We start from the raw sequence: 26,663 nt of genomic DNA, 5'->3' as shown, positions 1-26,663 counted from the left end.
CCAAAGATGATGACAACGGCGCGACGACAACGACGCCGCGGACCAGTATGCTCGTCTCGAGAGCGGCGGCGGCGGCTTTACAAGACGCGCTAAATGCAACTTTACTACGGTCGTAAACGAGGTCATAAATATCTGCCAACTCGCCACAACCACCGAGCCGGCGGGCTTCGTCTCCGGTCGGCGGAGACGCCTGGTGACGCAGCGCAGCTAAATTTTATGCAAAACTGTCCCACGGGCTGGGGGACGTTTCCTGGGCCGCATTAGTCATGTGTGTCGCATCTCGATAACGCAACGAACAACGCTATCGATACGCTTCAAAGTCTGGACCTTCATTTGGAGCAGATTTGGAGGCTGGCAACATTGTGAGTGTCCGTCGCCGTCGTCGCCACCGGTCAATAAAAAATACGACTTGAGTGAGGACCAGATCTGCTCGCGGACCAGATAATTTACAAGCTACTTTGTGTAATGAAAAAGACATTAACAAGTCTACGGCGGAACGCCACAGAGTTGTCTGGCGGCGGCGGCGGCCTCAATGACACTCGGCTCTACCCACCATTCCCACCGGGCCGAGACTCATCATTACTACGGCCCACGGTGCAGTCCTCCTCCGATGACGCGGTGTACTTCCGGTTCCGGGCGCCGTTTCGGTGGCCGGAGCTATAACCGGAGGCAATTTGGCAGATGGGGTTTAGATTTCTCAAGCCTTTACCAACCGCCGCCGCAGGTCTCGGAGGAACGATAAATTTTAGTACGATGATGCGACGCCGTGCGGCGCTGCTGTGCGCACCTCTAAAGCCAGATAACTAAGAGAAGAAAAAAACGTCTTGCTCTGGCGTGTGAATGTTGTTGGCTTTCGAAGGTGGAAGGTTTTTCTTCGATGGCGGCGGCGAAGGTCCGTCCGAGGTCTCGCCTCCCTCCGCCCTGTGCCAACCGCGAACCGGTTCCGGTTTTACACACGACGGTGATCGCCCACCATTACGGGCTGGTGAATTTTACTAGTTTTCCGAGAGATAATTTTATGGATTTCCATTTGAGAGAATTGCTTTTTTTATTGCTCCAACCGCGCCAGTTGCGAGTAGTGGGTGATCGGATGTGAAATACAGTTGGTACGGCGGTGGTGGTCCTTTGTTTTGGTTCGCAAATGGCCCGGGGGAAAACCCGGTGATTCCATCGGCTTTTGGGCCTTGGGTTTTGTGCGATAACAGCGAGAAGGGCCCGTCGAGTCGAGACGAAAGTTATGGGGGTAAAAATTCACCTAGTGAAACCATTAGAACATTCTTCAGTTTCAGCCTCAAATCAAAAGTCTGTCGCTGTGTTTTGGCAGGCAACATCTTGAATGAATCACTCATATCACCTCTGTGGCTCTTTTCTTTCTGCTATTCCTGCGTGCAGCTATGTGGAGAGAAGATTACTGTACGCCCATAGACGCTACCGTGAGTGAGTCGGTTTGGTCCGCCGAACGAGTCCTGCAGCTTATAGGAGGGGTCGCTTCCACCGCCGCCTTTCATTAGTGGGTTGCGCACCCCCAGCACAGGCGACATCATCCCTGGATCCGGCGGCTGGTAGCAGCTACAGCAGCAGCAGCAGCAGCAGTGCGTATGCCCCGGTGGTGCTCGTTAGCGCATTACCCGTTCTTCAATTCACGACACCACTAGACAAGGCGCGTGATCGCGTGACACGGGAGAGTTAATGAATATTGTTCGTGCAACGAAGGTCTACACTGTGATACAAAATGTTGTGTACAGGATAAACAAATTACAACTATTGCCACAACGCAAACACACCGAAGGTAACAAATACATTTCATGCGTGATTTTGAATGCTAACGGTTTCTTTAGACGCAAGAGAGAGAGAGAGAGAGAACCAGAACCCCTGCTAGACGTAGTTAGTAGTAGCAGTCCGTGTCGCATAGGGAAAGGTAGAGAGATTCCAGAGGTAGCACTACCAGAAGCTGATACCAAACTCTGACCGCTATTCTCGCAATCCGGCGATTGTCCCACCAAATTTCTACTCAAAACAGATTCCCGATTCAACCGTTTGATTGGCTTTGCGCTACTAATTAAGGCACAGGGGATGGTTTTGGACACGGAACAGGAGCAGGAAGAAAGCTGTGTCACCCACCATCATGTTTGAAAAAAGGGGAAAGGAACAAAGTTTAGTGTCAATGTTACAACACATCTCCCATGGAAGATGGTTTCGGATTGTCACTGATCGATCGTGATGTGAGGTTAGTGCAAAAGGAAAGAAGCAGTAAAACACGGTAACAAGCAAAAATGGCTAGTAGGAATCGAATTGTGATACACACGTACAGCATTGTTCTTGATAGCTTAATAGTTTATAGTTTTCGTCCAGCGCGCGTGAGAGATACGTTAAATAACGGCTAACTAGCAGTCAGCCCGTCCGTCGCCGTGGGCTGTTGTTTTTTGGGCTCCCCATCACATCCTGTTGGCCCTTTTTGGCATATGTGTGTGTGTTCTGTTTTCTTTTTAAATTTCTTCCTCGACGGATACACACTTACACACACTCCGACACACACACACACACAGAGAATCGTACAAGTTTAGGAGTTTCACTAAGTTTGATTGGTTTTTAGTAGTCTAAGTTTTTAGCAGTTAGGCATGTTTATTGTTATGTTTCAGCTTAAGAGGAACGACAGCCGCTGCTAGAGAGCATCGAGAGAGGTAGAGGGAGGACCTGTAGCGGCCTGTCTGAGGTCTCAACAAACCGCAGCCAAGAGGGCAGATGCTAAAGTCGAATTTAAATGTAAACCACTGTCGTCGTGTAAGGGCATCATTTTAAACTAAATGCATGCATCATAATGAATTAAAAGAGGGTTTAATGTTCCAATGAAACTATAGTAACCAACAAACGGTGTTAAAACAGAGGAGAAAGAGATGCAAACGCGAAAAGCCGTATGATGGAAGGAACGTGTGTAATAGTCGAGAATAGTGAAAAATGAGCTACATACACAAAAGCGGAACCGATGGCGACGATGCGACCCTTCTTGTGGGTGCCTCGGCATCTCGCAGGGATCGATCTCCGTCAGCCGTCGAGTGATGGGCGTTGTCACTCACACGCATCACAACATAAACCATGCAGCTGGAAAGCCATCTATTTCTTTTCCTTTTTGTGCCACAATGCTACGAGAGCTGGACACACACATACAGGGGTCAGGAGCACAGTTTGTTGGAAGTAATCGAAAGATCGGAGATCGGATCTTGCAATATCTTTCCCACCCGACCACCACCCTCTTTGTCCGTTCGAACAATTCCTCGCTATCCTTGTCCTTAAAGAAAGATGTCAGGTGAACGCAACCCCAGCAGCAGCAAAAGCTTTCTCACTTTGCGAAAATGTCTATCCCACGCTCTATAACAAAGGCGAAGCAGCAGATGCAGAAATGGAGGGGTCAGCACAGTAAGCAAGCAAGAACCTTGTACATATATAGTTCTACAAAACACAGCGCGAATGTACATCAAACCAAACGCCCCTAATACCCACACCCACAGCACACAGGACAGGCGATATCAGTTGGCGGGTGCCAAGATACACACACGAGGACACAATAGCAGAACTGGCTTTAGCTAGAGGCCCCCTTAGAAAAAAGTCTGCATGTATAGGCGGCGGCCACCAGAAATGCAGGAGCGTCCGCAATTCTACGCCGGAAACACGCCCTCACGAGAAATAGGCCACCCGACCACCCGAAACACAGAAAAAACCATGTATAACGTTTTAAAATGTCCACCAATTGACCTGTAATAAAAAACCTGTAAGAATGCAAAATATAAAACCAGAATTCAAGTGGAACAATGCAAACAAAGTAAATAAATTATTAATATTATTACAAAAACACCACGACACACACGAGACTCACACGTGTAGCGCTCTCAAGGGCTTCCGAAACATACCTTTTTCAGCAAAGGAGCCCGAAGAACGGCGGTGAGTTAGATCTACTCCTCCGGCGAAAGTTGCGAGTTCAGTTTGCGCTCAAGGAACAAGATCGCAGCTATCAGCGTGACCCGGCGGTGGTAAATTACAGCTAATGAAATCGTTGATTTCAGTTGATGCTCGGTTGGGGTTCAGGGGCTCAGCATTAAAAACCAACGTTTAATTACGGCCCTATCGGTAGCGTAGAATTATCCGCCTCCTGTGCGCTTTCCTAGGCGAGTGTCCTCATTGCTTTTTTTCTGGTGCTTTCTCTTCATTTTCCAACTCAAACTCTGGTCCGAAATTCGTTTACCAGATGCGGGAGTTACTCACGGTTTCCAATTAGGTTTGGGGCACCGTGTTTCTTCCGGTGCCAGAGTACGTATTGTGTACCGTTCGAGGAGCCCGGCTCAGCGTAGGACGATATTGCGCCGATAAGGTTGAGCTGTGCGGAGGGTTAAACTTCAAATGGTACCAACTTTTCTGCAGCAAGGAGGAACCGCACGGTATCCGGTAATCGGTATCGCCGCGCGCGTGTGCGCGGGAGGAGAAAATAGGTAGTTCTCTCTAGTTTGGCCAAGTGGCCCGTCCGCCGGTACCCGGTGCCGCGTAATCATCCAAACCTGCAGTGCGCTGCAGTCCGGAGCCTTGTCTTCGGCACGGAAAGCCATAAATGCGACACGACGAAACGGAGGAACACGCGGTACCGGCCACACGAAGCATCCGACGGGATGAGGTCCATCTCGCCGAAACCCATAATCATGCAGGTGGGAAATGGAGCGCATTTCGTGCGCGCACTGAACGCGATACTCTAACGTCGCGATGTTCCGATAAGACGCGCTCCGGCTCCGATCTGCCGCGCCAATCGATTGCCCCGGTCGGTCGGGAACGAGGAATAAACGCTCATCAGAGCAACTACCGGGACACGGAGGCCGGAGGTAGGTACGAGGCGCAAGACGTGGCCGGTTAGCCGGCGATAGATGATTATTCCAGTCACGGGAAGAGGCTAACCGTGGAACCATGACCGAACTTTGCCGAAGCTCATTTCGCTGGCAAGGGGTTGCTACTTGTTGCCACCCATGCTCTACTGTTGCAGCTATTTCCCGGTTTGTCATGTTTATCCGCTTCTTCCGCGCTCTTCTCTCTGTGTGTGTGAAAGTTTGGCAAAGAAAATTTCATTAGGAATCATCGCCCCATCCGACAGAGACCCGGTACCAGGTAAGGTATTCTCCGGCAGATCTTCCGCCCAAAACGTGACAATCGTAAGTGGGTTCTTCGCCGTTGCGATGAGTTGGAGAGTAGAATGAAATGGAATAAAACCAATAGCGTAGCTCAAGGTAGCTGTTCTGGTTGTGGTTCTTGTCTTGTGGTGCGATGAAAGAAAAATGAGGGACCCTCAGACGAACCGCTTCATTTCGTGGTCTTATTTGTTCACAACTATTCAAATTCAACACACTAAACACTTGGCTGACGATGCGGTTCTTTCTTGCAGCAGGAATTTCATGCGCCAACTACTATGAAACGGATTAAGGACGTGAATTCGGTCTTGAAAGGTCTCTTCTCTTCTAAATAAAGGTTTCTCTCGAAAGGTTCTAAAAAAAATCTCCATTCTTCTAAATCTATGTCAACATGTTTAAAATAATCCCAACTCCTTGCAAGATCCTTATTTTGGACCTTTTTTACATAACCTTCAACAAATTCTTCGTTCCACTATCTCTACTAACGACTCTAGACGGTGTCCACGGCTGATCACGATGATCATAGAAATGCGATGACCAAGAATTGTCTCTTCACAAACCCAGCCTTTCTGACGCACAGGAATTACGCAAACGACCCACAACACTCACAAGATATTCTTTGATCACAGTTTGGCCGGTTAGAAGGAATTTATAATGCATCACACCATCATCATGCATCAAGGACAACTGTTTTCCTTTTTGGATGGATATTTTTAGCGATTGGATGTTTTTTGTTCTCATTCTAATATGTATCATCTCTCAAGTGATAGGTTATGGTTATTTCTACAAACGAGATAGAACTCTAGAAGAGCTACTTCATATTATTCAAGAAACAAAGCTTTTTCAACAAAACAATAGATCAAATTCAATCAAAATTCAGCTAAAACCATCGATCGAACATCGTGGTGGTCGAAAAACTCTCGAAGCATGACTCCTTGTGTCTTGTGGATTGTTGCATTATCCTGTTGCAGGGTGGTTTTTCTGACTAATAAAAGGTTTAACTACAGGAATGATAATTTATTTCACCAAGTTTTGGTAAGCTTGCGAAATGATACATCAAAAAGGAAGCTTTAAAACATGTCTCGCATTAAACTGTGTTTATCTGTTCACCAGCTTTAATGCGATGAACACGACCTACAACTTCAAAAAACCTTGTTAATTATGTCGGCTGCTCTTTATTTTGCACTTCCTTGATATTTGTACCGAAACCCCGAAAACTGCATGCTTCAAACGGAGAAGTTTGTTTCGCACATAACTGTACAATTCTACGAAACTAAATCGAAATGTAATTTAATCGTGCTAATTTTTCTCTAAGAACCTTCAACTAATAATAAAAATCTTATAAATGCGATACCGAAAGAATAAAAACCCATATTTTCAGATATTTATCAAATGTTCGGATAATGAACTTTGTTTCGCTAGCTACTCTATGTATGTTTGAGAAAGCTTCGACATCCAAATTCAAAAACACAAAACGAAAAAGGAGCAAAAAATCCTAAATACTTTAGACTTTACATACTACTATGCTCCCAAAATCAACCCACAACTCGACGAGTCCTTTTTATTATCCCGCCAAAGTTCAATGGTACTTTGCATATTCTTTCTGAACAAATTTCTTTCGAAACGTTCCCCAGGCTCAAGGCTTAGTCTCAAACTGAGCCACATAAAAGGTAAGTTAGATAACACTAAAACTGTTTTTGCGATAAAAGCATATAAAAATATTGAGACTAACAATTATGCGTGGCAATTTTGCTATTCTGCTCGCCAAATTTTAATCTCACTCAGGTTGGCAGAAACTAGTTCCAACATGCTCTCCCTGTTTCGCTCCTACTCCCATTTGACCCATCACTCGGAAAGCGGCCGCCGCGACCGATGCTCAGCGCCAGGCTGCGTGCCGGGCCCGGGCTCGCCGAGATCAAACATCAAAACCTCACGAACGAGGAGCTAATCAGAGAACAAGGCGCAAATGGGGGCGAAATTAATGCTGCTATTAAGTTTCATCGATGGCCGGCTCAGTTTCCGCCCCCCCCTCGGGTTGGCCACCGCTCCAGCCCGCCACAAAACGCTTACGGTGTATCATATTTCGATCGATTTTATTCAAATTCTTCAATAACACGGCTGCCGATCCCCGATGCGATGCATTTGCAGCAGCTCCCGTTGTACCCACTGTCGCTGCCGCTTGCCACAGTTCGTCATCTTTGGTCTACTTTGGTGCCTGTCACCCGCCACACCCCCAACCGAAACAGGACGAGTATGGGGCGCGTGGGGCTAAAAATAGATTACAATATTTGTGTTTCATTTTGTAGTGGCCCTCGCGTAGAGTTTGCCTTAAATTGTTTTATAATTACTCCACTGCGACAAAGCCGCATCGCACTAACACACACACACACACGCAGGCAGTCGCTGTGGCTTGCAGGACTGCAAGGATAATCCGATTCTCCGATTGTCCGGGACGGATCGAGGCCCGTCGCGGTTGGCACAAAAACCCGCCAACCGGCCCCCGAGGGTTAAAATGTACCGCAAGAGGGGGATAAAAACACACAGGGCGCAGGGCGCCTCTAGTGGAGGACGATTTACAGGACACAGCTCAATTCAACCCGCTTGGGGTAAAAACTGAAACAAAGCATAACTCGTGCCGATCCAACATCAGTTGCCGAATGCCGAATGTGTAGGCAAAAGGTGTCGAAAACCGGTGCTGCCGTCAAAGTGAACCACATTCGACAGGCGGCGGCTGCGGCGGCGGTGTCTGGATCCATCGGCGGATTCCCGAAAAATCGAACCGCGCCTGCCCCTCCCGGTTCCGGTGCTGTTCTTCGCGTGGCGCTCGCTCGCCTCTCTTACTCTTAAACGGTTCCAATATTTGTGTTTAATTATTCGCACCGAATGCCCGGCACCGTGGGGACCGTGTGGGGCGGGTGGTCGAGCGCCGGGGGACCGTGTGGCCGTAATTATGTTGTGATTGTCATTGTCACTCGTCACTCGTACGCGATAAACAATCTACGTCTACAATTTATGCACCCGCGGGTTTCGGTTACTGCAGCGCGCGCGAACCGGTTGCATCCTGCCGCCGGCCAAAGCGGCCCTTGTCCCAGCCCCGGGAGGTCCCAGCCTACCAACCCACAGGACATATGCTCCTGTCACACAAAGTGGGACAAAAAATGCACGGGGAGCACGCAAAAAACCCGCGTTTCCTATTCCCGACCCGGGGTACGCCCCGGGTGCTCTCCAGATCCGGATGTGGATGCCATTTTCGCCGGCGTTGTTTCGTGTTTTTTTCCTCTCCCGCGGGGCTACTCTCGGTGCAGACGGTCTAACGCATCCGGCCGCGCGCGCCCGATGCCGTTTGTTTCCAATGTTGCAGTTGCCGTTGCCGCCGCGTGTTGGTGTGCGCGGAAAATTGAATGCACGAGAGAGAAGCGTGAACAGAAACCGAAAAAAAAATCGGGCCGGGCGGAAAAAACGATCCACTTACTTCCACTCGACTCGACGGGGGATGGTGGCCATCCTGTCAGGGCCAGTGCAGGACTGGGTAGATTGAAAATCCATTCCCATCCCCCCACGGGGCGGTGTGTGCGGTGAAATCTGGCTCCACTCCTGGCCCCTGCAGCGGACTTCGGAGCGGAACCGGAACGGAACACCGGCGGTGGCCGCCGTGACAGATGGTGCTCATATGCCGATGGGGAACAAGCCGGAGCTGTAAAGCGAGCACACACAGCACACACGAGAACGCGAACGGAAGCCGAGCGCGAGCGCGAGTAAAAAACAACGCGCCAAACAAAACCCGACGCTGGCCACAAAATGTAGTACTAACTAAATCCAATCCAAATAATTATACTTCAATTGTTTATGAACGGTACGCGGTGCGGCCGGACCGGATGCTGGGCGCTGCTGCCGTCGTGCGGTTCGCCGGCCCGGAACCGGCGGAACATAATCAACGGATCCTTTGTGGGTTGCGGGCGCATATCTGGGCTCCAGTGGGCACGCTCAATCCGTCGCTGACGATTGTCGGGCCGCACACTGGGTTGCCCATTGATGTGCTTCACATTTTTGGAACCTTTTTCGATAAATAACTTTGGCAAACGCCTATGTTAACTAGATCGGCCACGGAGATTAGGTCGCTGTCAACGCTAACTACCAGGCCTGCCTTATTAAATAGCTGCAATCCTAATGAGGAATATCTTTGTACTCTTATGTAACCAATCATGTAATAAAATAATACTAGTTAAGCAGTGAACTATAAATAATTTGGCGAGTAAATGAATCCAATGTGCACTGCACTACATCGTCTAGCGTTGAATGTAGGACACAGGAAACAAGTACCAAATTCCCCAATTTATGGACTCCTCACTTACTTTTGTTGTTTTGGACATATTTATGGATCGTAATCCAATCGTCAAGGCGATGAGCTTAGTAGATAGTAGATAAAAGAAAAAGTCCCTTCTTGCTAAAGTTTGCAATATTTCTTTTGCTGAACGATTAAGGTGTTCTTGAAACCTCTCTTATGGAACTTTCTTTCCGCTTCATCATTGTGATTCGTTGCCGTTAAATTTTGTCCATAGTTGACGCAACTTCGGACCCACTGTCTGACCCGAATCAGCATCATCGCCCGCCCGGTGCGCTTACATTGCCAACGCCTGACCGATGCCTTGTGGTGTGTTGTCGCGTGTGTGGACCAACCGACGACAAGGATCTGCCCGAGTAAACCGCACCACAAACGGGTGTGAAGCGGGTGTGAAGTGACGATCGGCAAAAAAGGATTTATCCGTCGTATCAATTTTTATCCATCCACCAAAAAGGATACCCAGCGCGAGCGTCGTCGTCGTCAGTTTGTCCCTCCGTTACAGGCTCGCTCCGGACAAACCGATTCCGATTGAATTGTTTTTCCATACCTACTCGCCCCCAGGCCCCGCATCGGGGTCCGAGTCTGGCCGCTTAGCCGCCGATTTGTTGACTTCTTTTGTAGCGACACCGAGCGAGAAGTTAGGCGAGCAGAGGATTTGGGTAAGGCTTTCGGTGGGATTTCGGTGGCCGTCGCCAAACACTCGAAGCCTTTAAGCGGATTAGCGGATTGGCGGTTGCTGGATGCTACCACCCACCCAGCCATTTGCCCGCCGAAAACATGTTGGCGCATCAAGAAATGCGGCGTGACGGTGTTAGGATTGTGGTTTGTTTGTTTACCGTCCGGTTCGGGTATTGCTTTTGCTGCTGGCAAACGGTGTGCCGGTTCCGGTTCCGGGCGTATCGGAGTATCGTTGCCTGTGTACATTGTAACCGACTTGCGCTCAACTTCAGTGCCGCGAAAGCGCAAAACTAAGACCGCACAAGAAATCAATCAACCATCCAGACATACAGACACTTAATTGAATGATAATCAGCCCTGGCTAAAAAATGTGCCGCCTTTCGGCGCATCGTCACCGACACGAAGGAGTCCCCCCCGAAGGAGACAGCCAGCAACGGTCTGAAATTGCCAATAAAACTTGTCGGCCGACGGCCGTTGAGTCGTCCGGGAAATGGCGACGGCAGAATTTTTATTATCCACCGCAACTCGAGTCGCACTCGAGGACTCTTGGGCAAGGTAGAACCATGGCACTTCTTGCGAAGTACAACGAAAGCCCATCTCCGGTGGTCAAGCCACGTCTCAGTTATTTGCTCACTTTTATTGGGCTAATTTAAATAATAATAAATGCGACCATCGCCAGGAACCGGGCGACACTATCGCAAAGGAATCTTCAACCCTACCCGACTTCACCACTGGGCACCGGAACAGGTGTTTGGTGCTAAATCCGACCAACCGGCCAACGACAGGAACGGTGGCAGAACTTATAAAACATACCGTTTCTCCAGACGCCCCAACTTTTTTCTCCATTAATAATTGTAATATTTGTTGCCACTCATTATGCGACTCCCCGGTCCGCCCGGTGGAGATGGCGGTGTAATTACTGTGCGGCGGCTAGCGAGCAAACGACGTAAACTTTACGACCACTCCGCGGCGGTACCCACGATGGGGACAGGTATCGTTGGTATTATTGCTCAAAAATAAAATACGCATAACCGTTAAGCTTTGGCGAAAATGGGAAAACAATGTATCGGCGAGATAAGTTTCGCCGCCACTCAGAAGCTCAGAACTGGAAGGATCTTGGTGCTGCAGATGTTGGGCGTCACTAATCTATTAGGACTTTGCATTAGTTCATGCGGTTTTACAATAAATGGTATTACTCACTAAATATAACAATATTTTTTTCATGAAATATGTGTTTGACAGCTAGTCTCATTACGCATCTAACGCAGTATAGGTTTTTTTGGTTAAAGTGTAAACAACACCTTTTTAAGCATCTGAAAATGTCCAGTTTTGTTCCTGATAAAGTGTTTTTGCGGAGAGTACTGCTTCATTACTTCAATATGACGAAAAGTGTTACCAAAAGTCATTATATTTTAATGAATGTTTATGATTCACTTTGGCTTGCAGGACTGAGAGCGACCCGGACAGCCAAAAAAGTTTGATGATGAGGAATTGACCGCATTGCTCGAACAGGATGCATTTCAGGCGCAAAAAGAGCTTGCAAAAATGTAAGGAGTTGCCCACACGACAGTTTCCAAACGCCTGAGTGCCATGGGAATGATTAGAAAATTGTCTTTTTGGGTTCCATATAAATTGAAAGAAAAAAAGAGACTGAAAAAAGGAAAACCATTTGCGAATTTTTGCTTGTACGGCAGAAAAAAGGTTTTTTTACACCGAATCGACATTGGCGATGAAAAGTGGATTTATTACGAGAAAACTAAACTCAAAAAGGCCTGGTGTACCAGGTCCATCGCAACCAAAGCGAAATATTCGCAACTAAAGCACTTTGCAACGGTTTTGCTGTGCATATGGTGGGATACGAAAGGTGTGTTGTACTATGAGCTCTCAAAACCTAATGAAATCATTGATGGACAACGCCGTCGACATCAATTAATGCGTTTGACGCAAGCTTTGGCCATAAAACGACCAGAATGGGATAAAAAACATAAGGAAAAAAACAGAAAAGAATGCGTTAAAACATATGATTGAATCGGTTCTAAAGATGAGCAGTTCTATGTCGTATGTCGCAGGTGTCGACCAAATCCGTTATTTACATGAAAGATGAGAGAAAGTAGATGCTAACGGCGGACAATACTTTTATTCATATGTTTTTGTTGTTGTAGCTAGGTCACAATTTTCGAATAAAATCCGCTAATTGAAAGCCATAATAAATCGAAAACTCGTCCGGGCACTCCATTCTGGTGGTTTGTTTGAACCATACTTCGGTTGGACTTGCTTCGGTTGATGGTGCCCGCCGAAACGGGCGTGCGTTACATTGCGAACGCGACGGCCCTAAATTATACCCCCCTTTTCGTAATGCAGGACAGTATGTAAATGACTTCTTCATCGACGCAGCAAATTGATTTCACTGCACGTGTGGCGCCCCAGCGCGATTCTTTGATGGCACGCCAATTGAAAGCGCACCATAAAACTCGCGCAAACAGCAACGCGCCGAAGCAAAAGAGTTGCAGTCGTAAAACTTTACTTAACCTTTTTCCCGGCCCCGGGTTAAGTGGCAGGGAAAACATGGCCACCCCGTCCGCCGATTGGCCGTGGCGCAAAGAGATGCATTAGAGCACTCGGGGTGGGACCGCGACCCCGGATTTGCTGGTATGCCTCCAAACATAGGCGCGTACGGTGCATAATCTAATTGTACGCGCCGTCGATGCGCCCAAGAAACGCCATTCGTCCTTTCAACCACCAGTCCCTCTCTCCGCCTCTCTCTAATGGTGGGCAATAACTGCATAAGTTTCGCGCCGAGACCTTTCTTCCTCGGACTCGCTGCCTCGGACGGTGGCTCGCTGGCGGGAAAAATGCATTTTGACGATTTGAATAATTTGATTAAAACTTCAAAACCATTCGCCGTCAGCCGTGGGGAGACTTTCGACAGCCTAGGCCGAATTCCCGTGAGTGAGCCCCGGCCATTGTAGTGACCTGAGCCTGGGGAAGAAATAATTCGATTTCGAGTGGCCCTTCCCCGGGTGGGATTTTTGGACCAGTGCCAAATCGGTGGCCTGTTTGCGGTTCGGAAGACCAGAATCTGAAGGCTGCATCCGTGCAGTGGGATGCACTCGCCCGTCCCGAAAACAATCGCTGCGTTCGTAAGATTCGAGCACCACACACAATCCGTTCCAATCGGGCAGAGTGCGTACTCAGCTTCCGTGGCAGCAGCAGATCCCTACCAGGCCGTGGCCAGCAGGACCAGGACCACGGTCCACAGGAAGTAGCCGGCTCACCGGACGTATTTACGAATGCGCTGACGTCTCTCCCCAGAGACTTCCATTTACATAAACAACGGATCCTGCCCGGCGGCCTTAACCGAGCCGACGGCACACACACACGGGCGTTGTGGGTTTGAGGCCAATGTCACCGGCGCTTGCCAGCCTGGACTGATTCATGGAAACGGAAAATTGAATAAATTAATAATTTATAAATGTTTGATTGGATCCATATTCACACGGGCACGTAGCTCTTACCACGCGCGCTCCACGACGCTGCAAACTGTGTCACTCGTCCGAGCGATGTCCTTTTTCCGGCGGTCCGCGCACCTCGTCATCCTCGCGCCCGCGTTTGTGTTTGTGACTGTGGTTTTGTTTTATTTGGGCGCCCCGTTTTTTTCCAAAACAACATTTTTCCTTTCTTCTTGGGGCGTTGCATTGCAATTGAATTGCAGTTTTTTCTCTCTGTCTCTCCCTCTCGGGCGCGATTTCCTATTCAAAGGGAAAAGTGAAAAATTGTATTATCAGTTTTACATACAAATTGCATGTGCTGTTACAAACATGCCTCCGGCGGCACTGGTAGCCGTTGCACTTCCAAATGGCACCGTTTGATGGTTAGAATAAAAACCCAGCCCTCGACCGGATGCTGGATGCATCAGGAGGACCTATGCTTTTGCCGCTGAATTTAAAGTTCGACCAGAATCGAACGTAGAATGGTCACGTGGTCAAGGTTGCTGTTTGCTGTTCGCATTTTCGTTGCAATCAACTGACGCTTTTGGGTGAATGGTCGACGAAATTGAATTACTACAAAAATATATGACCAACTGCTGTGAGCTTTTTATGCGACGTTCATTAATCTTTCTGCTTGTCTGTCACTTATTCTTAGAACTCTTGGATCGCTTAGATGACCCGAATTTTTACACGAATTGAACAAAAAATCTACTGCTGAAATGAGGTGGCAGTAGCGTTACTACACTGCTTTTCATAATGATAGCCTCACCCGATTTTTTTTTAAGACTGAGACTAAGCTAAGCTAACCCGTTTTTTTTTCAGACTGAGATGAGGAATCAAAAAGTTTTGCAAATGAAATAATATCCATTGTTTGGTTTTCCGAAATAAACATCATTTTGACTTAGGGAACCAAAAAACGATAAAACGGCTGTTTCAAAAAGATTACCTCGCTTGTAAAAGTCAGTCCTAGTCCAGTTCTACAGTAGTTGAATTGTCAAGTAACTGTGTTTTTTGATCTCAGTAGTCTCGCATATTTCCTGTAGTCAATTGGCCATTTTGAACATAAATGGGTCGTGGAAATTAATTAGGAGAAGGCGAAAAAGGTGAAATTGAAGCGTACCATAGTGTTGGGAAGTCAAATCGTGAAATAGCCTCATTATGAAAACGATCTCCAAAGGTTGTCAATAGTTACTTGAAGGCTAAATGTTGAAGAGATCTGCATTCAGATATCCTGTTAGAACATTTGATAGTACTTGTCAACGTACTTGTACACCTGGATTTAATCTGGATTTTAAGTGGTCTAACTGCCCTAGTCTAGTAGTGTATTCAACTGTAGTAAAAAAAACCTTCTTGAGTTGAAAGAAAAATTCCTATCGCTGATAAACGTAACATAGACAGTGAGGCTGAAGAGTCACCATGATTCGTTAGAAGCAGTGCAACAAAGCAGCATTGAGGACATCTAAGTCTGAAGTCAGTGTTGACAATTTAGCGAAAATATGATTCAAATAAAAGCTTAACAATTATTACTCTAATTGAGACAGGATGGGCAAGAAAAAATAATCCAACTTGGTAATAATAATAAAAAATCCAACGTTGCCAAGATTGTGAATGGGGGATTGATTTTCGGAACTTGCTCTGAGTTTCGGCCACAGTTTCATTGTGACATCCATAGCACCCATTTGATATTTCAAGAATATGTTCTTCCTTCAGTCTCGAAGCTCCAAAATCGGACATCACATCCATATAAATCGTATATTAAAAAGACAACCCCAGAAGCCTGACAAAAACGGTATTTCTCAAAGGACATAATGATATTGTTCTCGTGAAAGCATTGCGATCCTTCATGGTAAGTCATCGGATTTACATTTACCACCGATTAGCATGCGAATTTGGCACCCATCATGTCGTGTCGTGTAGTTTTGTTAAATTAATAATCCAAAAACTAACATGGCTTGTCCTTTTCGCTTTGTTGTCTGTTCGTCGAACCGGCGTTTGCATAACCCTCCCACAAGGTTATTGACTTTGGCGGTTCCAAGAACGAAAAAAGGCATAAGTGCGGTCGATCGATGACAGATGATCGATTTACCCTACCCGAGAACAGCCTGATCGTTCTCTCGGACGAGCGACAAGGACGGCAAGCATAAATTAACTTTCAATAATCGAAATCAAATTAGCATTCGTCTTGCGTCCACCGATCGGTCGGCCGATCGATGTTGCATTCCTTCGCGCGAGGGGAGCTTAGCGCGTTTTTTTTATGCAAATCGACGCCGACGTTTTTAATAATGCTGGATCGTCGCGGTCGCGAGACTAGAAAGTGAAAACGTGTCATCTCGGAGTCGGTCTCAGGCGTACGAACGAAGAACCGGCCCCCCGGAGGACCGCAACAAAAGCGTTCGGTGATTTATGACATACTTCCAGCTCCGCGGGAGCCCACGGGCTGGCGGGGACCTGGGGCGCGTCCTGACACATGCAGGTGTGATTTTGATGTTCGCTGTCTTAATTCTGTCGGCCGGCCCTCTGTCTGGCGTCTGGTTGTCATTCGCGTCTGTCGGAACAGCCGCCACATTGGACACGGTAAGCTTTTGTCAGGCGAATTGAGCCACACGGGAAAAGATCAGACGCAGCTCGAAACGGCGGATCGTTTGTGAGAACGGCCATCTGCGCGTTATTCGAAGGCATGTAAAGTGTCTCACGGTGTCGACAGTCGTCGAATATCAAGGGTTTATTATTTAGCCACAGCAATCACTGGCCCGGGCGTGCCCACTTTTGGCTTTTGGCTCCCCGGTGCTCCTCTCGGGGTTTGTTTCTATTTTTTGATCCGTGCAAATGACGGCCGTGGCCGTGGAGAGCCTATCGCTAATCGCCGTTGCACCCCGTTGCGGCTGGCAAATGCCAAACAAGCATCGCTCCAGCCAGCAGACATCCGGAACGGCGGCGGCGGCATATGGACGAACGCCTAATCCCGTCGAAATCTGTAATACCGTGTGGCGGCCTATCGGCTCTTCCCCCCCCGCGCCGGTCCCCCTTTGCTGTTCCTGCCGCTCGATGGCGCACAAGTTCGCGTAATTGCAACGCCCGACCTGTCTAATACCCGACCAGGCCCGTAGTGGTCCGCGTAGTTCACGTGGACCGAACGGGATCGAAGGGATCTTCCCATTCGTCCAATTTCAACACCGACACACCGTCCTGCGAACGGTGGTCCGCGGCCGTGTCGCGGTCGTTACTTCGTGCGGTCGTGTCCGCGCGAGGTCAGTTGTAGAAAGGAAAATAATCATCCGCACCCTGTGACATGACAGCATAATAATGTCTAATTCTAATGTAGATACATTTTAAGCCATTTGCATTTCGACGGCCGTGGCGGCGGCCGCACCGTCGCCAGTTCTCGCCGCTACCAACGCCGCCGGACGCAATGAATAATTTCAGCTCCAGCCAGCCAGGCAGGCAGCGCCGGTGGTTGCGGCATTATTTTCCACCCTCTCACGCAAGCCCCACGGATTGTGATTGCAAACGCGAACCACCACCGCACCGCCGTCGCCACGAGGGAAGTGCGCGAAATTACGACTACGGCTTCCTCAGGAAGCCCCTGGACCCCTGGCGAGAGCAGACGAGCCACTCCTTGGCCGGTTCGGGTTCTTGCCGGGCGTCGAACAATCGAAAGTAAACATTGAGGCCTTGGAGCACCGGACTTGGGCCGAGACGACGAAGTGACGACAAACGGAATAAGAGATAGGAACGAAACAGAAGAAGAAAAACAAAAAAAAAGCAAACCGAAAGTGAACGCTTAAGCGCACCTTCCTTCCTTCAAAGTATCCTCTCCCGGGGAGGCGCGCAGGACAATTGCGCTTGCACAGGCGAGGTCGTCGCGAGTTGCTGGCGAAGAGATTAAAGATCTGCAAGACCCTGATTAAAGAGTGCCTTTCGATGCGACTGTCACGAAATGCACAATTTGGAGCACATCAGATGGATAAACGGTGGTTCTCGATGCACTTCTGGCGAAGGTATCTCCGATCAAGAGGTTCTGATGCAGACCGCACGGTGGACGTATTCGGTGACTGATTTTGGTCACGAGCCAGGACCCATGCTAGAGGTGGCTCAATAGTCACATTCAATAAGGGTAACATTTGTCTAATAAATACGGCTTGGTCCGTTCTTCTAGGATTAAAAAACAACCTACTATAAACCTTCAAGAAAACCTTACGGGTCCTTTTGTAAACAGTAAGCTATCGGGTCCTTTTGTAAGCAGTAACTAAAGCTATTAAACAACGCAGTTCTAATCAATTTTAAGTGAGGAATGAAATGACTGCTACCGAAAAGGTTGAACATATTGCAGAAGGCCTTCGGAGAGCAAGCTCTATCGAACGCAAGAGTTTATAAGTGGTACAAAATGTTCAAAAAGAGAGGAACAACGACTGATGAGCGAGACGTCAATGAAATAAAAATTGGTGCTCCAAAATCGTCGATTGACAGACCAAGATCTTGCGGGGGGTGTTGAAATATCGAAGGGATCAACGGAAACCAGTGACCATTTGGGCCTCAGAAAAGTGAAATGTCGATTGGTGCCAAAAACGCTCAAAAACGAGTTAAGAAGATAAATAAGGAGGTTTAAGCAAATTCTCTTAACTTTTTTTGCCATAATAGTAAATATGACACGTCCGTAGATCATTCGTCTGAGTTGCATTAATTCATCCCTGTTTATGCGAAAGACATTAGTCCGAACCCTTTAAGTTGGTGCTTAACACGGCTCTGTCCGTTCTTCTAATAATAATCGACTGCTTTTGTATAATAATTTTGAACCTTCGTTCGTTCTTCTTCGTTCACTGAACTACAAATTAAACAAACAACATAACATTCGATAGCCTACAGCCTTCGGTTAAAGTCGGTACCGGTTTACGATTACTTAAAACCATCGAAAATAAATTATTTTAATCTCCTGCAATTTCAAGCCAAGTGTTTTGATAATTTTACTTTTCAACCCTAGGATTATGGCCAACTCCTAGCAACTAGTCCCACCGTTCGAACCGTGGCCAAGTGCAATGTGTAGCAACAATTACGCCACAATCAACCTATCCGTCACCTGATTTCTTTAATTTTGCATTTGCACGAAGCCACCCCGAAGAGATCCGATCCGATTGGGGCGTCCGTCGTCCCGGCCATCGTCGGCAGGGACCACTTTTGCTTTCAATGAACGGCGCGGTGTCCGGGTCCGTGTTTTTCGGGGCGAGTCGGCCCGAAGATCCCGGCTTTTTCCCAGCCTCGGGAGCCTCCTCGGACGCATCCTCTACCTGGCCCGCAGTGATGCCACCCCTTCGATGCGCAATGCTGCCGGTGTCTGCCTGGTGCCTCGTAATTGCGTTTAATTCGTAAGCAATTACCAGCGATCCCTACACGGCGATGAGGGAGGCCCACTCTCGTCCCTCCCTCAGGTGCGTACATTGTTATGCCGTTTGAAGTTCGCCAGATCCGAAATCTTGCGGACGCAAATCGAAAGAAGCAAATTGTATTCCGTGTGTGTCCCGCAGCTCCGCAGAGGTGCAGAGGCGTTAGGAAGCAGCTCTCATCGTAGGCCCCGAATTCGCGCAACGAAGTGTGTGCCAACCCCACCGTGGCCGGAGCGAAGTGGAGCGTCGGAGTGCGGTTACAAACCGAGCGAGCTGTTTGCTTCACACCCATATAATGTTTGGCTAGCACTTAATACCTTCATCCCATCGGCCGCACGGTGTCCTGACACATCCTCCCGTAGCAGCGCTGCTACGGCGGCTCAAAAAGTGCACAAAATCGCACGCCCCACACGGGAGCCAACCCACGGGACGATCCCACAGGACATTTGCCGGGAGCCGGGAGGCACTCACTCAAGAGTATGTAAATTTGTTTGTTTGATTTGATTTCAAACATTTGTTTCGAGAATCTTGTCCACCGCATCTCCGCGCCGGTGTTTACTCCGGACCCCCACACATAACACGACACGCTGTGCTCGGATGCGCTTTTGGCCGGCTTTCGGCACCGGCTCGTGTTTGCCGTGCTCCGACGCGCCGTCGAGTGCTCATCATCAAGAGGGCCACTGCAGCGCACCGCTAAACCAACGCCCAACGCCCGGCAAACCCGGGAGGGCGGGATTAAATCGCATTATAACGGTGCAATAATGAGGTTGCAAACGAGAGGGTGCACTCGCAAGGACTCGTATGTGCCGCGGTCGGTGCAGGGCATGCGAGAAAGAGAGAGAGAGCAAGAGCGACTCCTGAGGGTGGATTTTGATTGATCATTTCAATAAGTATGGTTTTGATTAAATCTACGTATTAGCTGGCGCAAGGGGCGCAAACAGTTGCGCCCAGTGTCCGGTGTGCGTGTGTCGAGAGCTTTTGAAATCGGAGCGCCATCATAGCGCTTGGGCTAGGGCTAATGTTCAAAGCAAATCGGCACGTAGCTGGCCGGCCCCGGGTCGGCAAATAGCTCTGACACCTAGCGCTACTTCACCACCACGGGCTGGTAACCGAAACCGTCGGCGCGCTCTGAAGACTGTTGACAGTGCCAACAACCCCGAGGTCCGGGCCCGGCAATCCCGGAAAAGCCGCACTCTGTCGCACACGCACCCACCCGGCCCCGCCAATCATGTTGCCGGTTACAATTTCAAGGACTACCCTTTAAGGGTGCATTCTTGGCCACTGCCTTTTTGAGCGTGCTCGGTGCTCGGATTGAGCGTGGCACGAAGGGCATGGTTCTATTGCCGAGGCATGTAAGCGGGATGTTTCCATCCCCCCCAAGGGGTTGCTGCGGGTCAAAAGGGGTCCTGTTTGTGTCTGCTAAAAGTGATGCATCGCAATCATAATGTTGTTTTGGGATTTTAATAACGTTAATCCTCATTCGTCTCTTTAAACTGAAACCTCTGCGACTTAGTTGCAGCTTCGTTTCATACTCAAGCAATAACACTATCCGATCGATCCTCTTCAATCAAGGGCGATGCATTCAAGTTTATCATAAAGCAAAGAAGAAGAGCATTTATGATAGAGCATAAGGATTAATGCAGCTCAACAAGTTTGTTTCATTCATATCCTCAAGGCAACAATTCAAAACGCCAAAACAATGTTTAGAATTTCTATTATTTATTTATTTATTCATCCTTACCGTCAACGGACTACAAGGCCTACTATAAACTTAAGAATTAAAAACTTAAGATTAGGCCCAACATAATAAAACACGATCAGAGGAACAAATAGTGAGAGCAATCAGGCATTATGTAATGAAGAACAAAACAGTGCGCGTCGAAAGGAAAACAAATAAATACTATTTTGGCACTGGTTTACGGACATGTTGAAGTTCAGTATCGGTGATGCACGCTCATAAGTTCTAGCGATGTTGTTAAGCGTGTCAATCCGAGAGGAGGAATGATTTGAGAAGACATCCAACTCATGTGTGGCATGTCCACGAATGACCCGCTCGGGTGCATAAATGTTGACCTTCGCGAGCACAATGGGAGAACTAATTTTAACCGTTAACAGTTTGAACATAAAGAGAGTACAAGATGTCAAACGCTTATGATTAAGAGGATGAATACCAAGCGAAAGACACCGTGCATTGTAACTAGGAAAATTATTGAAAGAGTACCAACACGTCCTAGCTAAGGCAACTCTTGTAAATCTTCTCTGCACTGACTCGATAGCTTCACCCCAGCATTGAGCCTGAGGGTGCCACACCACACAAACATGCTCAAGAATTGGTCTTCAGGCACCTGACATCTGTGAATTCTTTAGACATTCGTAATACAAATCCTAACACTCTAAGAGCGCTACTAGTTATCTCTTCAAAATGCCTCTTTTCTTTCCAGTGTGCTCTAAACATGCTCATTGACTAAACCGTTTAAAGTAAAAGGTTAAAAAAGAAATAATGAAAAATGTATGCAAGCAAATCTTAACTGAACTTGGGTTGTCTATCGACTTGGTCTATGAAGGGCTACAATAGGGTGTTAATCGGTTGCTGTATCGATTCAGAACGGTACACCTCGCAAATGTTTTCCAATGGCCTTGTAATAGTTGCGATGTTTTATACAAAACATTCACCGGTGTGAACGAAAGACCAGATCGTTTTCGCCTAGGGATATGAAGAAACCAAAAGATTGTTTTAAATGTCAGATCTTTCACACCATTCGACCATTATATGCTAGGCTGACATTCTTAATTCTGCTTAAACCAAACTCAATATGGAGGCAGATTTATGAATTTAAAACATATTAACTCAGTTTGCCCCATAAGCCCTAACGGACCAATTTTGACTGATGGGAAACTATGCAACGAAAGCGAGTGGGAGCTCCGAATGTATGGTTCGCGCCCCACAACATTGTATTAACATCTCATTTAATGACCCTTCGACGAAGACATTAAAATTTTACCAAATTAAACGATTTATTAGGATTCCACCGAACCGAACCGAACCGTCCACCGTCGCCGACGTTAAACCGCGAGCCCGCTGCGTGAAGCAGAACTTATCAACCAACGTCTCGTCTCGAGGACTTCATGCGTTTAAGGGGAAACAACTGCTCCCATCTTTGGGCGCGCAGAGAGTGCAGAAACCACCACAAAGCGGGCGCGCGTGGTTATAAAAATCAATCCATATTTTTATTGCTTAACCGAATTTAAAGTTATTAGAAATTTAACATTCGCCGCAACATTGTAGCGCCGGACGGATCAACCGGAGCATTTTATGGCGACGCCGCGACGTCGATCTCGGAGGACCCCGGAGGTCGCCGTTTTTCTACGCCACTTGTGATGGAAGGTGTTTTCGGTTCGGAAAGAAAACAACACACGGACAACGCAGTCTGGCGGCGGCGAAATGGTCAACCAAAAACGATATATCATTTCGGGTTTTTAAGAGGGGGGAACGAAGATTTCGGACAATCCCGCGCGGCCAGCCGGCCATGCGAAGCAATAAAAGTCACCGTAAATTAATTTGTATTTGATTTCTGCGGACTGGAGCGACTCGTCCGGTGGTGAAGCCATCACCGGGGTCCACGGTCACCGGCCACCGGGCCGGGTGACGGGTCCCGGTCCCAGATTCGACTCCCAAAAAGTCACGTCCAAAGCCTGTGGCTGGGTCGGTGCGGACGGCGGTTGTGGCGGCGGTGGCCAGGAAAACCAAATTAAAATCATCGCTCTTTTAAGTCGTCGCAACATCGGACAAATCCTTGCCGGGCCGTCACACACAAAAACATATTTACCGTGGCCGCCCTGCCACACAGCGACGACGATGATGATGAGGCGGCCTTTAATGATGGGATTTGATGACCGCAGCCCCGGGACCTCCCGAGGTCCGTTCCGTGTTTGCATGCCGCAAACGGGTGGCGGCGGCCGCAAACATGGCCGGATGGCCGATTTTTCATAACCCCACGGAATATGTGGCAGCGCGGCAATGTTTTTGCAGTTGCAGCAGTCCGAAGTGGCGTCCAAAAGTTCGTGTTGGGCCACCCCGCGCTGGCACCCCTACCTCCGAAAGCAAGAAATGGGCCCCTCTTTGATGCGCGGCAAGTGCAGTGAGGCGCGCGTTGGAAAAGCTTCAGCAAACAGCGCCGGGGACGGTAGCACCGGGCGTCGTCCGGAGTTAGTGCCATCGGCTCCCTTCGAGTGCGCAAATGTGGCCAGTGAATCGATGCGGAAATAAAAACCGAACACACGAAACCCCGGACGAAATGAGCCCCAGAGAGAGAGAGGTCCCCCTGGCAGGCTAATAAAGATCCTGCGATCCCCAAACCCGCTCGTTAGCGTGCGTCCGTCAGGCAGGCAGTCAGGCAGTCAGTCAGTCGGACGAGAGCGAACTGGGTGCATATTAAAAATATTATTATTTTGTTTTCCGAAATGGCGTCGTAAAAGTTTACTTTATACCTAAAATATATATTTAAAATATGAATTCAGGAATCACTCAGCCCGAAATCTATGTACGTATGTATGTGTGCACGTGCGCAACGTCTCGTGGGAGGGACCTGGCACGATGCAGCAGAGTGCATCCGGGTGGAGTTTTTAGAGCTGCCGAACGGGGGCCATAAAAATCCCATCCGCTTAACGGATCTGGCCAAGGCTTCGAAGGCTTCCGCCTTTGCGTCGTCGCCGTCGTCGTCGTCTTCTGGTGCTTGTTGGTCTGGTATCAGTGGCCGTTATCGTCGTGTTGGTGCATTTGTTGCCCGCCCGTTCGCAGGAAATGAATTATATTTTCTTTTCTTTGTGCCAAGACCAGTGCAGAGAGCCGGGAAGTAGAACCCCGGTTTCGCCTGGTTGGCGGAAAACTTAAACTTTTTGCCATTAAAATGCTGGGTTTTGATGGGTTTGGCGAACGATTGCCCAGGGTTTCGGGATCGGTTTCGTTCCGCGTGTCATTTATGGCTGCCGCGTGGAGGTTTTCCGCAGCGGCGAGGAAAAGCACCGGCAACCGGGCTCGCTGATGGATCTGTCACAAACGGCCCCGGAGTGGAAATGGGATTGTCTAGAGCCGGAGCTTTGGCAGTGTGCACGGTACCGCCACCGCCGTAAATGCAATATCTATATGCGAAACCGTACGTATAATGAACGTGAATTTATGGCCCCGCCGCCAGACGTTAATGATAAAGTTCGCTCCGCTCCGGTCGGTTGAGGTGTTTACGGCTTACAGAATGCAACGGTTCTGCCCGCCGCCACGCCACACGGTATCACTGGCCGCGCGTTTTACGACTAAAGTTCAACTAATTTTGTAATGCTGCCCGCTCCGTGCTCCGTGCTCCGTGCTCCGGGCAGTTTTTGGGTGGCTTTGGGACGTTTAATGCGCCACAAACGACGGGGGCCACACCTTCAGACAACGGGCCGCCGCCGGGTGAGGCCGGTTTGCAACTTGCATTTGAAGTCTGCTCCACTGAGCCAATTCGAGTTGAGTCGACGTCGTCGGACGGAGAATTGAAAAACTTTCACAAAACAAAAGTTATGCACCTTCCGACGGCCGGTTGGTTGGCAATTAGGGACGCAGAAAAAAAAGGGCAACATGAAAAGGACAAACAGCTGGAAGGACACTCGGTCCGGTGTCCGTTTATGCGCCGCACATTCGCACAATGTAGGGTGAACCATCCCGGGGTGCCCCGTGGGATTGCAGGGCGCGGAGCAGTGGATCAAGAAAGCACAAAGCCCAAGGGACCAAACTGCCAAAACAAGACAAGTTGCCACCGGCATCGGTCCAGTGGCAGCGAAAAGGGCCAAATATTTAATCTTATTTCATTACAATTTTAGTTTCTTCCGCTTCCGTGCAGCATGGGCCGGAATTTAAGGATTCGGTCAAGTTATTCGTCGCACGACGTCGATGGGTAAAAGTTGGGGCGACAGGAATGTTTACGGTGAATTTAATTTCGCGAAATTTTGGAGCCACTGGTCGATTGTTGCTTGTTCGCCGCGGACTTTGTTGCATTATATCGATTAATTCATTATTTGTTTTTATTGTTTTTAGCGAAGGATTCCGGATGTTTGTTCTGGTCGTTAGTTGGTTGGCAATTGCTAAAGCATGAAACAATCTTTTCGTCGGTCATTATGCCTTTGTCATGCCAAAAAAGGAAACCCTTTAAATTTTGAAACATTAATCTTTATGGCGGACCTTATTTTCTTCTCACGATAGCTTTTAATTTACCGCGTTACATTAGAAATTCGAAACATTTTTCACAATCTTTTAAAGATCCGAATTTCCTATGACTCAGGAAGTTTTGCAATAAAGGTAGTTAATCGCTTCGGACTCTATGGTGGATGCATTCAATCTTCCAAACCAAGTTCCCTGAATTTCTGGCGAATCACTACAGACGTGTGTGGGCTTCCGTTGTCCTGATAAAACACAACACATTTTCTATTGGACAGTCAATTAATAAATTGCTTACTATTTTAGCATTTAGTGAGTAGCATTTTCCCAAATGTTTTCCTTGAAGCTTTCGACGGAAACTGATTTTCTTGCGTGCATTGCTACGAGTCTTACCTTACTTTCCTCACCCATTTCTTTCGGTTGCCAATTTCCTTCCAATTCCAGGTAATAAAGAAAATTTAAACGACGGCTTTTGCGGTTTTAAGAGAAAATGTTTGGAATTTTTTTTCAGGGTCATAGGGTACAGGCCGAGGGTCTTAAGGAGAAACACTACAATGAACAGCCTTATCACACAGCTGGCTCCACCCAGGCAGCGGCCCGTAAAGGTGATCTCGTCCTGCGGTGGCCGCACCAAGTACGTTCACGTTCTCGATCACGTCCGCTACGCCCTTCACCAGCTTTGGCAGATAGTCCGAGTGGCCCTGGCGGCTGCAGTCGACCGAGAGGCCACCGGCGATGGCAAACAGGAACTCTACCTTGCCCCTCGTGATGTCCACCTTGAAGAGGTCGCGTGCGATCGCGCTCAGCAGCACCGTAGCTGTTTCCGGCGTTTTCAGCTTGCCGGGACCGAAGCGCGTCAGTTGGAGCGCGATTCCGGTGGCACCGCTGGAAGGAAGTGTGGAAGGACACATCCATCGGGTGACGGGAACAGGGTGCTGTAACGTACGCTGAGCACCGCTAGAAAAACCTCGCGGACGTCGTATATCGAAGGCGTTCCGACGATGCTGCGAATCCACTGGAGACCCAGCTTCCGGCTGAACACGCCGGACCGCTTCAGTCGACAACGGATTTACTGGCCGCACAGGTACTTGCCCTGCGTGATGATGTCCTGCGAGGGGAGCGCCGGATGCTTCCAACCGATCGTGCTCGACAGCTTGCGAGTCACAACGTTGCGGACGTTGCTGAGAGGAAGGCGCACCGAGAGGACCGTGCTCGAGGACATCGGACATCGAGGTGGTCCCGCTGTCCTAGCCACCCTAGTTCTCGTTCTCTAATACCATCTTTACGAGCTCAGTTACAATCCCGCCGATACTTTTAAACCAATGCTTTAATATCTATGAAGAATCGATTAGAAAAAATCTCTGCTGGATTATCTGACTTTTAGTTTTTAGATACCGTCGAAAGCTCTTCGTTATTGTCCATTAAAAA

General features: G+C 48.4%; 1 protein-coding gene and 1 pseudogene across 1 annotated transcript in view; one reads left to right on the top strand and one right to left on the bottom strand.

Moving 5' to 3' along the window:
• The window catches only part of LOC128271817 (uncharacterized), an 88,692-nt gene extending 84,858 nt beyond the window's left edge, over nt 1–3,834 (top strand). Inside the window, exon 6 of the mRNA XM_053009471.1 lies at nt 1,393–3,834. The gene's annotated coding sequence lies outside the window, so the exon portion shown is untranslated. The remainder of the gene's footprint in view (nt 1–1,392) is intronic.
• On the bottom strand, nt 546–26,457 carry LOC128270330 (uncharacterized; annotated as a pseudogene).
• Nucleotides 26,458–26,663: the final 206 nt, after the last annotated feature.

This window comes from Anopheles cruzii, chromosome 3, assembly GCF_943734635.1.
Source record: "Anopheles cruzii chromosome 3, idAnoCruzAS_RS32_06, whole genome shotgun sequence".
In the NCBI taxonomy this organism is placed as follows: domain Eukaryota; kingdom Metazoa; phylum Arthropoda; class Insecta; order Diptera; family Culicidae; genus Anopheles; species Anopheles cruzii.
Note: the sequence above shows the minus strand (reverse complement) of the source record. Positions and strands in the feature narration are given on the sequence as shown.